We start from the raw sequence: 18184 nt of genomic DNA on the forward strand, positions 1-18184 counted from the left end.
CGCTTCAAAACCACAGCGAAACCCTGTCTCGAAAAACAAACAACAAAAAAAACAAAAACAAAAAAAAAGACAAATAAACATATGAAGAGGATACAATTTACAATGCCTATAGCTGCAATAATCAAATTTAACCAATTTCCAGAAAACAGCTGCAAATGCAGATAACTTTGCTATTTTTGACATGCCTGACACAAAATGTAAATTTTGACGGAGCCTAAAACATGCTACTGAGGACACAGAAGAGAACTGTGGTCAACCTGGGGTAGTCCACGGTCTTGGGACCTGGGTGTCTCAGCTGGCACAGACTCTTTAGACAAAGGAGTGATGAACAGAGTCCTAGGTAGTTCAGAATCCAGGCTTGGGATCTCCATTAGTCAACCAGTAGGAATAAGGGCTGGTGGCCAAATCCCCACTCCAAAGTTGTTTTGACAAATGAAAAGAACAGTGTAGGTCCCATTAAAGCAAAAATGGTTTGGAAGACAACAGTCAATCAGGTTATACCTGGTGTTGTTTGAGTAGATCAGAAGATCCTTTTCCAAATTTGTGGGTTCATACACGCTCTGTAGGTACTGCCTCTGCCACTGCTGTCCTCGAAGTGAAAGCGCTGCCTTCAACCTTCCAGGAGTAGCACCAACTGTATGTTAGTTTTGCTCGAGCTTTGCATGTGCATCTTGATCTGTGACCTGATTGGTGACATGTACAGATCTGAGCCAATCAGATTGGATAGACAATCGGAACTCTCTCATTGGACAGGTTGAAATCACGTGACTCGTGTCTGCACGAGAATGCTTGGCAACACACTTTGACTGCACGTGGGGTCCTGTGAGAACAGGATTAGAGCAGAAGGCTTTGTTTCTTTGTGTCTTTTGTGTAGGGACAACCCAGCTAGTCAGCATCACCCCAACACTTCTTCCTTTCCAGGATCGCCTTTCAGTTGTGAAAATGGACTTGGTTTCTGAAGACGGGATTTGTGTTTAGTCTTTTTCTTGTCTTTCCTTGGTGAAGGGGTCATCAAGTTATATTTGTACACTGTTGTCTTGTGAACACCCATAAATGCAACATTAACATACCCCAGAAATTCCTGTCTTCAAAGAAATAATAATCTATAATAAAAAAGGCTCTCTTAAAAATCCAGCATCCATGTCTCGAGTGCATGCAGATCTTTCTTTAAGAGCCCCCTTCCTTCCTTAATACCAGTGTCTCAGGCTATGTAAAAACCTTTACTTTATAAACTCGAAAATTACATCATCAGCTAGCCTTGGCTCGTTATACCGATACTGATCATAAATAGCTTAAAATTAAAGTAATACTAAACATAACCATATCGAACCACTATTTTCCTCACTGACTTTCCTCATTTTTGCACTCATTTTGTTATTGGACCTTTTAATTCAAAAATTTCTATTTCTCAGTTGTAGCAACTTCTACAATTTATTCTATAATTTGTATGTTTTCTAGTACACTGAGGAAACAGTCATTTTCTTGGTGAATTTGTCTTCAAACCTGGATGGATTTTGTACATTTCTTCAGTATTAATGCCCAATCTGAAACGAGGTTTTAAGACCTGTTGGTTTTCATGTGTTTTTTTAGAATGTCATTCATAAAGAATTCATGTAATTATCTCCTTCCAACTTGCTTCATTTTTGTGACAAGAGATGATACCTATGTGTGTTTGTGTGTATTTGTGTGTGGACCTATGTCTATGTGTCTTTGTCTGTGTGTGTGTGGGTGTGTGTGTGTGTGTGTGTGTGAGAGAGAGAGAGAGAGAGAGAGAGAGAGAGAGAGAGAGAGAGAGAATTCATATATGTGGGCCTTTAATGTAGGACAAAAAGAAACCAACAGGCTCTGAACCTACCCCAGTGTGTATTTTCAGGGCTTATATACCATAGGTTTGGTTGTGTATTCAGGAAGAGATACTTAGTCATAGGTGACTTTCACTGTAAGGAGGAAAATACATTGAATGTCTTGCTACCTACCAATTTATGTTTATGTAAGTTTGTCTGTAAGGGGTAACAGGCAGAACATGATACATTCTAGTGTTTTGTGTGCATGCATACAGGTAAGTGTTGTGTTTGTCTGTATGTGTGTGTGTATTCATGGGTGCTTCAATTGTTGTGGAGGGAGCACTTCACATGACCTATCACCACCCATGTATGTATGTCAGTGGCTATAGAAGAGGAGATTCTGAGCAGTACCAGGAACCAAACTATGCATGTGGTTGTTGTGGCTATAAGGTTCTGAAGACCTTTAAGTCATGACACCTAGCCCTGCTTGTAAGGCTTTGGTTGTAAGGAATAGGAAATGTAGCACTACCTAGCATCATGGTCTTGTGTGTCTAGGGGGCTTTGACTATGAATGAGTGGACACCTACTTGACCCAACACCAACCTCTCTCTTTCTTGGTCTCATGTACTTTTGTTGCTCCCTACTCTCTCTCTCTCTCTCTCTCTCTCTCTCTCTCTCTCTCTCTCTCTCTCTCTCTCTCTCTCTGTGTGTGTGTGTGTGTGTCTCCCTCTCTCTCTTTCTTTTTTTTTTGTGTGTGTGTGTGTGTGTGTTTGTCTGTTTTTGTGCGTGTATCTTCTCCTTGTGCATGTTTCTGTGTGTTATTAGGCAATTCAGGGTTTGGGACTAAGCAGGCTCTCACATCTATTTGTGTGTGTATCTGTTTGTGAATTTGGCCTAAGATGAGGTGATAACTGAATGTGATCCCTTTCCATGTATGTGTGTGGTGAGTTTTGCTCATGGATGGTAAGAAGTCAGTAAATGAAATTCACATACTTGCTTTTCTGTGTGTGTGTTTGTGTTTATTTCCATGCAGTTTTTTGACAGACTGAGTACACCTAATATTACCTAACACCATTCATGGGTGTAAGTGTGGCCTTTGCTGTAGCAGAGAGTCTACCTAATATAATGTAACACCTAGTCATGCATTTTTATGTGGACCTTTGCATTTGTGCATGTCTTACTGAGGATGCATTGACACACAACCATGCATGGGGCCTTTGACAATAGGAGCTTATTCCTTAGGTTTCTGACAATTATTAGGAGTAGGGTGGGTACTTTGGACATGTCGCAAAGTCTCATATGTATCTGTGAGTGTGTGTGTACCTGTTGCCATAGAAAATTTTGTATTTAACTGGACATGAGTCTTAGCCATGTGTGAAGAGCTTTTTATATAAAGAAAGGGCTACCTAGCAGTTCCTGGGACCTACTCTTGTATGTTTGTATTGCATTTGTTTCTGACTGTGTGAGCCTGTGTACTTGTCTGTGAATATGTGTGTTTGTGTGTAAATACGTTTGCTTTTGAAAATTATGTTTGTTTGTGTGTAAATAATAAAATACATTCTATTTTAGCTGTATGTGCAGAGATGTGTGGGGACCTGTTGTTAGTTCCTGACTTTTTCCCCTCCATTGAAACACACACACACACACACACACACACGGCTTGCTGAGTTTCCAAACCTGAATAGTCAAATTATACACAAACACACACACATAAGACAGACAGAAACACACACACACAGGGAGAGGGGAGAGAGAGAGAGAGAGAGAGAGAGAGAGAGAGAGAGAGAGAGAGAGAGAGAGAAGAAGAAGAAGAAGAAGAAGAAGAAGAAGAAGAAGAAGAAGAAGAAGAAGAAGAAGAAGAAGAAGAAGAGGAGGAGGAGGAGGAAGAGGAGGAGGAGAGAGGGAGGGGGGAGGGAGGGAGGGAGGCAAGGGGATGGGGAGAGGGAGAGGGAGGGGAGAGAGAGAGATAGTTGGGGCTTTGACTGTAGAACAGGGAGAAACAGAGAGGCTCTGACTCCTAGTCCTGTGTGTATATTCAGGGCCGTATACCATGAATTGGGTTGGGTATTCAAAGATACTCATCAGGAACTGATACTTAGCTATAAGTGACTTTCAGTGAAGAGGAGCAGACACATAGAAGGACTTGACACCTACCCAATTTATGTTTGTAAAATCTTTGTCTATGAGTAACATATTACTGAATCCGATAAATTTTAGAGCCTTCTTGTATGCATATGCATATATCTGCATGCATTTCAAAGTGTGTGTTTGTATTTGTGGGTGCTTTAGTTGCTAGGGAGGGAACTCCTCATATGATCTATTATCACCTGCATGTATATTTGGCTATAGAAGAGGGGATTCTGAGCAGTACCTTAAACAAAACTATGCATTAGTGGTTTATTTATTTATTTATTTATTTATTTATTTATTTTTTGAGACAGCGTTGTCCGTAGCTTTTGGTTCCTGTCCTGGAACTAGCTTTTTAGACCAGGCTGGCCTCGAACTCACAGAGATCCGCCTGCCTCTGCCTCCCGAGTGCTGGGATTAAAGGCGTGCGCCACCACCGCCCGGCTTGCATTAGTGGTTTTATTGGTTTGGGCGACTTTCCAGATCAAGACAATAGTCCTGTTTTTAAAGATTTGGTTATAAGTAAATGGGAAATGAAGCAAAACCTGGCACATGGTCTGGGATGAGTTTGTGAGGGGCTATATAAGAATCAGTGTATTCCAGATACAGCAGGACTGATGAGCACGTGAGCTCACAGAGGCTGTAGCTGTACAGAGGAGAACACAAGAGGTCAATTCAGGTGGTGGTTCTGTCATTGAAAAGAAGTGGAAATGGAGTTCCATTCCTAACCAGACACATCTACAACTTTCCTGGAGGCAAAGAAATAATCAGTTCCCTCTAATGGTTACACACTGGGATCTTAACACGTCCTTTTGCTAGGAACCATGGCCTGGAATTATTGGCACTCAGAAAATTAACCCAATAAGAAATGGGGTAGACTTTTGAGTGCATTTTTATTCTTTCAGGATATCTTATATGTATGTATTGCAAATTTTGACTTTTTTTTTTTTACTTGTTTTCTTGCAGAAAGAATGCCAGAATACTATAAGACAAGGTAGGTTAGTAGGTTCTGCGAGGAGTTGGGTAAGGGTGAAAATGATCAAAAATATATTGTATAAAAGACTTTCAATGAGAAAATGTCAAGAAAATAAAAGACTGGTATGAATGCATTCATAGATGGATTCTACCTGATTTTAAATAGAGGCAGCACTAATATTTGTCCAACTACTCAATAAGGGAAAAGGGAAGAGAGAGTGTCCAACATGTTCTACAAAGCCTCAAGGACCTGCCACCCAACATGATGACTTGAGCTTCTCCCTTGATCCCAAATCTTTGAAAAACAGCACTGACTTCTAACGATAAGGAAACTTATCTTTTCCTCTGACTTTCATATTTGTGTTTGTGACACAGACAGACAAATACATACATAACAAAATAAATTAATAGAACAAGACAACCCTAAATGTAAAATAAACAGAAATTATGAACCAGATGTTCATGGACATAGGCATGACAATCCATATTGAAAGTATTTGAAATTGTCCAGCAAGTTCAACAACACATAAAGAAGGCCGTATTCATGAAAAAGCTCAGTTTTTTACTGAAGAAGAGAAGAACAATTCTAACATGAAAGTTGACAAATAAACCATATGGAAGGAATACAGTATAAAAAGAACCTTTAGGTCACAGGACTGACACCAATTGTCATTTAGACACCTAACATGTACTGTGCATCCTGATCTAAGGCCTGATAGGTCACATGTACAGAACTAATGAATCAGATTGGCTCAGCAACCTGAATGACCTCATTGTTTAGGGTATCTCAGGTGACTTGTGTCTGCTCTACAATGGTTTGTCACTCACTTCGACCTCATGTGGGGTCCTGTGAGAGAAGGGTTACTGCAGATGGCTTTGCTTCTTTGTTCCATTTGGCAGGGATATTTCAACTAGGCCATATCACAGCCACACTTCTTCCTTTCCAGGATCTCCTTTCCATCCTGATAATAAACTTGGTTTATAAAGGTGTTATTTGTGTTTGATCTGTTTCTACTATGTCATTAGTGAAAGGGTCATCAGGCAATATTTGTGCACTGTTGCCTTGTGATCTCCCATAAATTGACCATAAATAGGGCCCAAAGATTCCTACCTTTAAAGAACTATGTTTCTGAAATTAAAAGCAAGGCTCACTTAAAATTCCAGCATCCTCCACTTGAATGTGTGCTGATGTTTCCCTGAGAGTCCTGTCTCTCTTGAATGTCAGTACGTAGGTCTATGTAAAAGCCTTTACTTTGTGAAATCGAAAAGTACATCATCAGCTTGCCATGGCCTATTATACCTACACAGGTTATCAATAGCCTAAAATTAAAACAATTTAAAATATAACCCATTAAAACCACTATTTTGTTTACTCTTTCCTCATTCGTTGCACTGCTTTTGTGCTGGGTCATTTTAATTCAAAAATCTCTGTATCTCCATTGTAGCAAGTTCCAAAATTTATTCCATTCATGTATTTTCTCAAACTTTTAGAAACACTGTTAATCTCTTAAAGAAATTCCTCAAATTTTTGGATGTAGTTTTTCTATGTCATAAGTATTCCTGCTGAACCTGCAACCAGTTCTTTTAAGATGTTAGATTTTATGTGTTTTTTTGAGAAGTACACACATAGAGACTTCATCTAAATCTCTCCTGCCACTTCCTTTCCTCCTTGTGCCTAATGCTATCCCATGTTTTCCTGCCTAAAATATGAATTCTTACATGAGTTCATTGCAGGTATATGTATTGATTTGTGTGCATATATAAACACATTTATTTCTAAACTATTGAGTCCATTTAGCTTTGTTTTATTCATCTATGTGCTTAAGGACTGCATGAACTATATCAGAGCTTGTCCCTGGAAGAGACTGGTTTCCCCTCTCTCAGTAGGGATTGACACCTAGCCTTGACGACAGAGAGAAAACCTGTCTTCTTCATATATGAAAAATAAAGTCAAATTCCTCCCCCCAGACCTCTATTCTTCAAGCACCATATTTTTTATTTTCTACACTCCTTCTCCAAAACTTCTTATGTCCATCTTCTTGAAAATACTTTCTCTGATCAGTTTCCTTAATAATATTCTGATTCTTGAATTCTATTTGTTTAGAGAATTATTTACTTTCTCCATGATATCTATCTCTTCTTTGAAATTCTATTCACCTAGTTAGTGTTATAGTGCATGCTTTTATCCCAGTCCTCAGCAGGTGACAACAATAAGATCCTAAGTTCGAGGATATTCTTGGTATACTGATCTATTATGTTTTCTAAGGCTGATAGACATCATGACAAAAACAATGTGGGGAAGAAAGAGTTTATTTGGCTTACATTTTCTGATCAACGTCTTTCACTTAGAGAATTTTGTGCAGGAACTCAAGCAGGAGCTGAGACTGAAAACATAAAGCAAATCTGGCTACTGTCTTGCTCAATTTACTGATACTACTTCAGACCAATTTGCAGGGGTGACATTATTCACATTGGGTTGGGGTTTCCCACATGATTCAACAAGAAAATGAGTCCTGTGACTGGTCACCATCTGCAAAGTCACAAGTCTACTTTCAGATGCTCAGCATATTAACTTTTTTGTTGGTGAGCCATCTTCCTAGAAAAATACATGTATTAGGAATAGATTATATTGTGTGAGTAAGTCCACATCCAGAAAGACAAATGCTGAAATTTCTTTACATAGACTGTTCTAGCTTCCATTCTTCAGATGCGAGTATAAAACATGGAGGAAGAGAGAGAGGAGAAGCTATATGAGGTGGCTGGATAATTTGATATATGTTTTGAGATCTTGCTTTAGTGGTGTGGATATTTAGTAGGAGGTGAAACTAAACTATATATGTATTTGTAGGGCTTTGGATGTGTGGGAGGACATATGTGGTAGTTGTTAACACAGCCATGTTTGTGTAAGAGGCTGTGGCTACAGGAAAGGGAACACAAGGAACACCAGCATCTTGATCCTTGGTGGGACTTTGGTTAGAGTGGAGGATACAAATAGAAATTCACATCAGCTGTGGGCTGAGGTAGGAGTTGTGGCTAAATTTGAACCCAGAGGAGCATACAAGTAGCTTCATTTTGGGCAGTTTTATGTGTAGGGAGAAATCTATATGAAAAGCCAGACACATAGACATGCAGATATTTGTGATGCTTTGCCTATAAAGCCTAGACTTGTGGTGTGTGTGAGTGTGTGTGTGTGTGTGTGTGTGTGTGTGTGGAGTATTAAGAATTTTGTCACTGGGTTTGGGGTACTGTGCACTACTGATCAAATACCTATGTTTGTACATTAAGGCCTAGATAATGAAAGGAAGAACTTATCATGACATTAGACCTCATCCAGTGTCTATGATTTGTATAATATAGGGGGAACCAGCAGGACTGAAAACATAGGCGTGAGAGTGGGCCTTTAACTGTAATGAAGGGGATACCTATTATACCCTGACACATATCCATCTGTGTGGGTGTATGTGTGCTGCGTCTGTATGTGTGTGTGTGAGTGTCTGTGTTTTTATGTATGTATATAGTGTGCTGCTGTATGGGAGGACTATCTTGCAAAATCAGACACACTGTCATATATGCATGCTCTGTGTTTGCATATGTGTGTGTATGTTCATGTATGTGGACTGTACTGTAGCTAACATGACACCAGCTGGACCTGAACATATCTCCATATGATAAGCTCTATTCATACGCAAAGTGATGCACAGAGGCACCTGTCACTTGGCTGTAGGGGAGGGTGAACCATGCAGGACCTGCTATGCAACCATGTGTTTGTAGGTGGAGATTTACCTGTAAGACAATAGATAGATAGCAGAACCTGTCATGGGCCTTGTATGAATATGGGGATATGGAGCAGAGTGGAACACCTAGTTGTGATCATGTGTGACTTTGGTTGTATGGAAGGTTTATGTCCTAGAACCAAATATGGAGACTTGTGTGAATATTTTGAACTTTCACTATAGGAGAGGGTACCTAACAGGATCAGAGATCTGAAGTGTGTAAGGCAGGCAGGGAAAACTAGCTACTCTTGACTCTGGGTTATGTGTGTGATTTGTGTTTAGGAGAAGCGGAACCTCACAGGAGTAAATAATGAGATCTGTGTGGATATACATGTCTATGTATATTTCTTCGTGTGGTGTGAGAGACGGGGGGAGGGAGGGAGAGACTGAGTTCCTATATCCTTCACATTTGATGTATGGCAGGGAGAATCAAAGAGGCAATGGCATCTAGGCCGTGTTTATTCTCACAGCTTTATACCCTCAGCTTGGTTGTCTTTTTGAGGGTACTTATCAGGAACTAATATTCAGCCATAGCTGACTTTCAGTGTAGGGCAGGAAATACTTAGAAGGAATAGCCACTTACCAATTTATGTAAGATTAAGTGTACGTAAGATTTCTCTGTGAGGGGATAACAGGAAGTACTTGATTCAAACTGATGCATTCATGTATGTGTATTTGCATGCATGCATGCAAGTGTCTGCGTGTGTGTGTGTGTGTGTGTGTGCGTGCGCGCATGTGAGCATCTGTGGTGCATATATTGTATTGATGTATGCTTTAGTTGTTGGGTAGGAAATATCTCACTTCTCCTATCACCACCCATGTGTCTTCTGTGATAGTGGCTATAGAAGAGGGGATTCTGAGAAGTATCTTGTTCCAAATCATGTATTGGGTGACATTAGACATTTCAGTTGGCAGATCTTGCAGGACATGACACTTAGCCCTGCATGGAAGACTTTAGTTGTAAGAAAATGGTAAATGTAGCAGAACCTGGCATTAGGATCTGGCATGTGTCTGGGAGGTCTTGATTATGGGTGAGGGCATACTTACTGGACCTGATACCGAGATCTCTTTATCTTGTTCCAAGGTTCTTTTGTTTTTCTCCTTTCCTCCTGCTCCTCTCCTCTTGTCTCCTTTCTTTTCTTCTCTTCCCCTCCCTTCCTCTCTCCTCCCCTCCCTTCCCATCTCCTCCCTTCTCCTCAACTCACATTTCCCCCTTCTCCCCTTCTCTCCTCTCCTCTCCTCTCTTCCCCTTTCCTCTCTTCTTCTCTATCTACCTTCTCCTCTCTTACCCGCTCCTCTCCTTCTCTCATCTCCACTCACATCTCCCCTCCTCTGATCCCCACTTTTCTCCTCCTCACTACTCCCCTTTCCTCCCCTCATCTCTCCTCTCCTACCCTACCCTCCCTTCTCTTGTCCTCTCTTTTCTTCCCCTCTCCTCTCCTCCCCTCTCTTCTCCTACATTCCCCTCCCCTTTCTTCTTCTTCCCTCCTCTCCCTTCTCCTCTCCTATTCCACCCCTCTTTCTCTCTCTAGATACAATAAAGAAAACACAAGCTGATGGAATTATAGAAAGAGAAATTATGAAAAAACGATCATGAACCACAAACACAAGCGTGAACAACAGAATACAAGAGATGGCAAAAGAATCTCAAGTGTTGAAGATACAATAGAAGAAATAGACTTGTCAGTCAAAGAAAACATTAAATTTAATAAAAAAGCTTAACTCAAAATATCCAGAAAGTATGGGAAAGCATGAAAAGGCCAAACCTAAGAATAATAGGTATAGAAGAAGGAGAATAAATTCAACTCAAAAACACAGAAAATATATTTAACAAAATCATTTAAAAATACCTTTCCCAACCTAAAGAAAGATATGTCTATGAAGATATAAGAAGCTTAGAAAACACCAAATAAACTGGATCCAAAAAGTCCCCTCACCATATAATAGTCAAAACACTAAACTCACAGAGTAAAGAAAGAATATTAAGAGCTGCAAACGCAAAAGGCCAAGTAACATATAAAGGTAGACCTATCAGAATTACACTTGATTTCTCATTGGAGACAATGAAAGCCAGAAGGTCATGGTTAAGTGTTATGTAGGCATTAAGAGACCATGGATGCCAAACCAGACTACTATACCCAGAAAAACTTTCAATCACCATACAATGACAAAACAGTATATTCCATGACAAAACCAGATTTCACCAATACCTAGCCACAAACCCAGCCCTACACAAAATACTAGAAGGAAAGCTCCAACTCAAGGAAGTTGCCTACACCAACAATAACGTAGACAATTGATTGTCTCATAGCAGCAAATCCCCATAAGAGGGAAAAACTCACAAATTAGCATTACCAACAATGAAAACAAAATTAACAGGAGATAGCAATCATTGGTCTTAATATCCCTTAATATAAATGGACTCAACTCACCTATAAAATAGCACAGGCTAACAGATTGGATACAAAAACTGAATCTATCCTTCTCTTGCATGCAAGAAGCACATCTCAACCTCAAAGACAGATATCTTCTCAGAGTAAAGGGTTGGAAAAAATATACCAATAAATGCACCTAAGAAACAAGTGGGTGTAACTACTCTAATATCTAACAAAATAGACTTCAAGCTAAAATCAATCAAAAGAGACAAAGAAGGTCATTTCATAAAAGTCACAGGAAGAATCCATCAAGAGGAAATTTCAATACTTAACATCTATGCCCCAAATACATGCGTACTCTCATACGTAAAAGATACACTTCTAAAGCTTAAATCATACATTAAACCCCACACACTAATAGTGAGAGGCTTCAACACTCCCCTTTCACCACTGGACAGGTCAGTCAGACAAAAAATGAACAGAGAAATAAGAGAACTAACAGATGTTATGACTCAGCAGACATCTATAGAATATTCCATTCAAACAGAAAGAATATACCTTCTTCTTAACACCTCATGGAACCTTCTCAAAAATTGCATACTCGATAACAAAACAAACCTCAACAAATAAAAAAAATTGGAATAATCCAATGTACCTTATCAATTACGATGGCTTAAAACTAGAAGTCAACAGCAATACTAATTCCAGAAAACTCACAAACACATGGAAATTAAACAATGCTCACCTGAATCACCAATGGGTCAAGGAAGCAATACAGGGAGAAATTAAAGACTTCCTAAAATTCAATGAAAATGACTACACAAGCTGCACATATTTATGGGACACAATGAAAGCAGTGTTAAGAGGAAAGTTCATAGCATTAAATGTCTACATAAAGAAGTTGGGGAAATCTCACACTAGTGAACTAAAGTTGGGGAAATCTCACACTAGTGAACTAACAGAACATTTGAAAACTTCAGAATGAAAAGAAGCAAACTCACCTAAGACAACTAGACAGCAGAAAATAATCAAATTGAGAGCTGAAATCAACAAAATAGAAACAAAGAAAACAGTACAGAGAATCAATGAGTCAAAGAGTTGGTTCTTCGAGAAAATCAACACAATAGACCTTTATTCAAACTAACTAAAAGGCAGAGAGAAAACATCCAATTAACAAAATCAGAAATGAAAAGGGGGATATAACAACAGACACGGAGGGAATCCAGAGAATCATCAGGTCATATTACAAAACCTGTACTTCACAAAATTGGAAAAATTAAAAGAAATGAATAATTTTCTGGAAAAATACCACTTACCAAAATTAAATCGAGAACAGATAAGCAAATTAAACAGACATATAATGGCTGAAGAAATAGAAACAGTCATCAAGTCTCCCAACCAAAAAAATGTCTTGGAGAGAGCAGGGATACAAGGAACATACCTAAATATAATAAAGGCAATATACAGCAAGCCAACAGCCAGCATCAAACTAAATGGAGAGAAACTCCCTGCAATTCCACTGAAATCAGAAAAAAGACAAGGTTTTCTACTCTCTCTATATCTATTCAATATAGTTTTTGAGGTCCTAGCTAGAGCAGTAAGACACCAAAAGGAGATCATGAGAATATAAATTGAAATAAAAAAAAAGAAGTCAAACTGTTTGCTTATGATATGATAGTTTACTTAAGCGATCCCAAAAATTCTATCAAGGAACTTCTACGACTCATAAACTCTTTCGGTAATGAAGCAGGATACAAGCTTAACTCAAAAAAAATCAGTAGCCCTCTTGTATACAGATGATAAAAGGGCTTGAAAAGAAATCAGAGAAACAACATCCTTCACAATAGCCACAAATAGCATAAAATATCTCGGAGTAACTCTAACCAAACAAGTGGAAGATTTGTATGAAAAGAATTTTAAATCATTGAAAAAAGAAATTGAAGAAGACACAAGAAAGTGGAAAACTCTCCCATGCTCTTGGGTAGGCAGAATTAACATAGTAAAAATGGCAATCTTACCAAAAGCAATCTACAGATTCAATGCAATGCCCATCAAAATCCCAGCAAAATTCCTCACAGACCTTGAAAGAACAGCACTCAACTTCATATGGAAAAGCAAAAAACCCAGGATAGTAAAAACAATCCTGTCCATTAAAAGAACTTCTGAAGGCATCACAGTCTCAGACTTTACACTCAACTACAGAGCTACCGTATTGAAAACAGCCTGATATTGGCATAAGACCAGATGGAGGACCATGGAACCAAATAGAAGACCTGGATATTAATCCATACTGCTTCAAACACCTGATTTTTGACAAAGAAGCAAAAAATATCAAATGGAAAAAATAAAGCATATTTAACAAATGGTGCCATCATAACTGGATTTCAACAGGTAGAAGAATGAAAATAGATCCATATCTATCACCATGCACAAAACTCAAGTCATAATTGATCAAAGACCTCAACATAAAGTCAGCCACACTGAAACTTACAGAAGAGAAAGTGATAAGTACACTTGAACACATTGGCATAGGAGACCACTTCCTAAATATAACCTCAGCAGCACAGACACTGAGAGAAACAATTAATAAATGGGACCTCCTGAAACTGAAAAGCTTCTGTAAAGCAAAGGACACTGTCAACAAGACAAAATGACAGCCTACAGAATTGGAAAAGATCTTCACTAACTCCACATCAGACAGAAGTCTGATCTTCACAATCTACAAAGAACTCTGGAAGTTGTTTATCAAAAGAATACATAATCCAATAAAAAAATGGAGTACAGACCTAAACAGAAAACTCTCAACAGATGAATCTAAAATGGCTGAAGGACACTTAAGGAAATGTTCAATGTCCTTAGTCATCAGAGAAATGCAAATCAAAACAACTCTGAGATTCCATCTTACACCTGTAAGAATGGCCAAGAACAAAAACACTGATGACAGTTTATGCTGGAGGGGTTGTGTGGAAAAGGGAACACTTCTGCATTATTGTGGAAATGTAAGCTGGTACAGTCCCTTTGGATATCAGTGTGGCAATTTCTTAGAAAATTGGGAAACAACTTTCCTCAAGGCCCAGTAATACCACTTTTTGGTACATATCCAAAGGATGCTCAACCGTGCCACAAAGACATATGTTCAGCTATGTTCATAGCAGCATTGTTTCTCATAGCCATAACCTGGAAACAACCTAAATGCCCCTCGAATGAAGAATGGACAAGAAAAATGTGGTACATTTACACAATGGAGTACTACACAATAGAAAAAAAATAATAACATCTTGAATTTAGCAGGAAAATGAATGGAGCTAGAAAACATTATTTTGAGTAAGGTAACCCAAACACACAAAGACAATTATCACATGTCCTCACTCATAGGTGGTTTTTTTTTTTTTTTTTTTTTTTTTTTTTTTTTTTTTTTTTTTTTTTTTGGTTTTTCGAGACAGGGTTTCTCTGTGGTTTTGGAGCCTGTCCTGGAACTAGCTCTTGTAGACCAGGCTGGTCTCGAACTCACAGAGGTCCGCCTGCCTCTGCCTCCCGAGTGCTGGGATTAAAGGCGTGCGCCACCATCGCCCGGCTCATAGGTGGTTTTTAAACATAAAGCAAAGAAAATCAGACTACAAACCACAATCCCAGAAAACTTAGACAACAATGAAAACACAGAGAGACTTACATAGGTCTAATCTACATGGAAAGTAGAAAATAGAAAAAGACAAGATCTCCTGAGTAAATTGAGAGCATGAGGACCTTCGGGGAGGGTTGAAGGGGGGAAGGAAGAGACAAGGAGGGGAGCAGAGGAAAATGTAGAACTCAACAAAAATCAATAAAAAAATCTATCCAAATCTGCAGTGAAGTTTTAATGTGAAAATATAGCATTTGTCATCATAAGTGCCTTAGATATGGATTTTTGTGTTCATTTATTGCTGTATAATATATTAGTTTAAAAAGATCAGTGCAATCATGTTTTCAACTTGCCTACTAAGGATAACAATGATACCTCTTTCAGGAGCACGAGAGATGAATATGACACTCTATCAAAGCACTTTAGACTGTGTCTGGTGCATACTAACCAACTAATAAATAAATTAAATCATAAACCTAATCAGTTTTTGTTAATGTTTGACTATAGGTCTTTATTCTGATTTGACCCAATTTCATGCATAAATAATTAAATAGATACCATTAGATTATATCTGCAAGCAAATTTTAATTTAGATTTCATAATCTATTAACTTTTCCAAAAGAGATACCTTAACCTATCTCTCAAAAATAATTTGAATCATGAGGATATCTGGCTATGGTATAGTCTTGAGTTAAGTAGTCCCTACTATGGAAAGACAACAAAGGTGTATATGATTGGAAACTGACATATCTTCTGTCTACACCATTTAAGATAATCTATTAATATTTATACATACTAAGAAGAACTACTTTTCTGAGTAGTACAAGAGATGGAGATGTTTGAATTACGCAAAAATTGGCAAAAATGTAATTTTAGACCTCTTTACTTTAACCTCAAGTCTTTTAAAAGTGTTTAGTATCCCAGAGAGGCCTGTGAACTCTTCTGGAAGGATGTCATAAATTTTTAAAGTGAAATATTATATCTATGCCTAGGAACTTCACCTCTCTTGTGGGACTGGCAAGCTCACTTCTGTTTGGAGATTAAAACAAGGTCTACTTTGAAATATAAAGAATGCATATAGTTACGTTTATGCCAACACATTCCTTGTTGAAAGGAGCTTCTGTGTGTTGAGCACTGCCAAATCTCTACACATAACACAAAAGAAAGGTATGTTTTGTACCTGACTGAACTGCACCTTTATTTTAAGAATAAAGTTTAAACCAGACCATGTTTTGACATTATAGTGAACAAAAATGAATGTATATTTCTCAAAGAGAATGATAAGAATTTAGGATCAAGGCAAGTCTTTTTGTCTGTCAAATCCCTTCTTAGTGCAAAAGTATAGATTAAACTTCAAAGTCTAAGATGCGGGGAAGATTCGTCAGGAGTTTAGCTCAATTCCTTCTCCTGCAGAGGAACTGAACTTTTTCCCAGTACTCATTTTTTTTTTTTACTTATTTATTTATTTTTATTCTTTTTTAATTAAAATTTCCACCTGCTCCCCATTTCCCATTTCCCTCCCCTCCTCCAAAATATTGCCCTCCCCCCACTTCCCTCCCCCTATCCCCACTCCTCTTCTCCTCCCCCCACTCCATTCCCCCTCCCTCTCGATACTGAAGAGCAGTCCAAATTCCCTGCCCTGCGGGAAGACCAAGGTCCTTCTATCTACGTCCAGAAAGGTGAGCGTCCAAACAGGCTAAGCTCCCACAAAGCCAGTTCATGTATTAGGATCGAAACCTAGTGCCATTGTCCTTGGCTTCTCATCAGTCTTCATTGACCGCCATGCTCAGAGAGTCCGGAATCAACCCATGCTTATTCAGTCCCAGACCAGCTGGCCTTGGTGGGCTCCCAATAAATCAGTTCCACTGTCACAGTGGGTGGGTGCATCCCTCGTGGTCCTGATTTTTTGCTCATGTTCTCCCTCCTTCTGCTCCTCATTTGGACCTTAAGAGCTCAGACCGTTGCTCCAAATTGAGACTCTGTCTCTACCTCGATCCATCGCCAGATGAAGGTTCTAAGGTGATATGCAAGATATTCATCAGTATAGGATAGGGTCATTTCAGGTTCCCTCTCCTTAGTTGCCCAAGGTACCAGCTGGGGACATATTCCTGGACACCTGCGAACCCCTCAAGAGTCAAGTCTCTTGCCAACCCTAAGATGGCTCCCTTAGATAGGATATATACTTCGCTGCTCCCGTATCCATCCTTCCTATATCCCAACCATCCCAATCCTCCGAGCTCCTCCCATCCTCCCCTTCTCATATTTCTCATCCCATTTCCCCTTTGCCCCATGCCACCTCACCCGCAAGTTCCCAGTTTTTGCCCTGGAATCTTGTCTACTTCCCCCTCTCCATGCGGATGACTATATGATTTTCTTTGGGTTCACTTTCTTATTTAGCTTCTATAGGATCACACATTATATGCTTAATGTCTTTTATTTTATGGCTAGAAACCGATTATGAGTGAGTACATCCCATGTTCCTCTTTTTGAGTCTGGGATACCTCACTCAGGATAGTGTTTTCTATTTCCATCCATTTGCACGCAAAATTCGAGAAGTCATTGTTTTTTACTGCTGAGTAGTACTCTAATATGTATATATTCCACACTTTCTTCATCCATTCCTCCATTGAAGGGCATCTAGGTTGTTTCCAGGTTTTGGCTATTACAAACAATGCTGCTATGAACATAGTTGAACAGATACTTTTGTCATTTGATGTGGCATCTCTTGGGTATATTCCCAATAGTGGTATTACTGGATCTTGGGGTAGGTTGATCCCAAATTTCCTGAGAAATCGCCACACTGATTTCCAAAGTGGTTGCACAAGTTTGCATTCCCACCAGCAATGAATGAGTGTGCCTCTTTCTCCACAACCTCTCCAGCAAAGGCTATCATTGGTGAGAGAGTTCCTGTACCTATAGCCTCTGTGGGTACCAGTACTCATATGCACACACACACACACACACACACACACACACACACTTAGAGATGTGCAAAAAAGACATACATGCACACATACTACACTCATAAACCACATATACACTAATATACAATACACAACACACACATATTCACATATACAAAGACACACAGACATATCACACACAATCAGGTAAACATACCACATACACACACATAGATACACATACACCAAATACACACAATATACATACACTCACTCTTCACATACATTCATGCAAACACACCACATGTATACACACTCAGAAATACAAATACGCTAAACATGCATACACACAATAACACACATGCACACAAACCATACACATACTCCCACACATACATATGCACATATACACACAGACATTCAAAGACACATATCATGCACAAACACACACATACATACAAACACATCACATACATACATATTTATACATGCACATACACAGAGTTAAAACCTATTAACAACTAAGAAATGCTGAGAGGGAGAAAAAGCCATTCCCTAGAAACCATTCATTAATTGATTATCTAATACAAAATGGTCAGCCCTGAAAATATACATACCAATTGCATTA

Source organism: Chionomys nivalis, chromosome 14 (assembly GCF_950005125.1).
Source record: "Chionomys nivalis chromosome 14, mChiNiv1.1, whole genome shotgun sequence".
In the NCBI taxonomy this organism is placed as follows: domain Eukaryota; kingdom Metazoa; phylum Chordata; class Mammalia; order Rodentia; family Cricetidae; genus Chionomys; species Chionomys nivalis.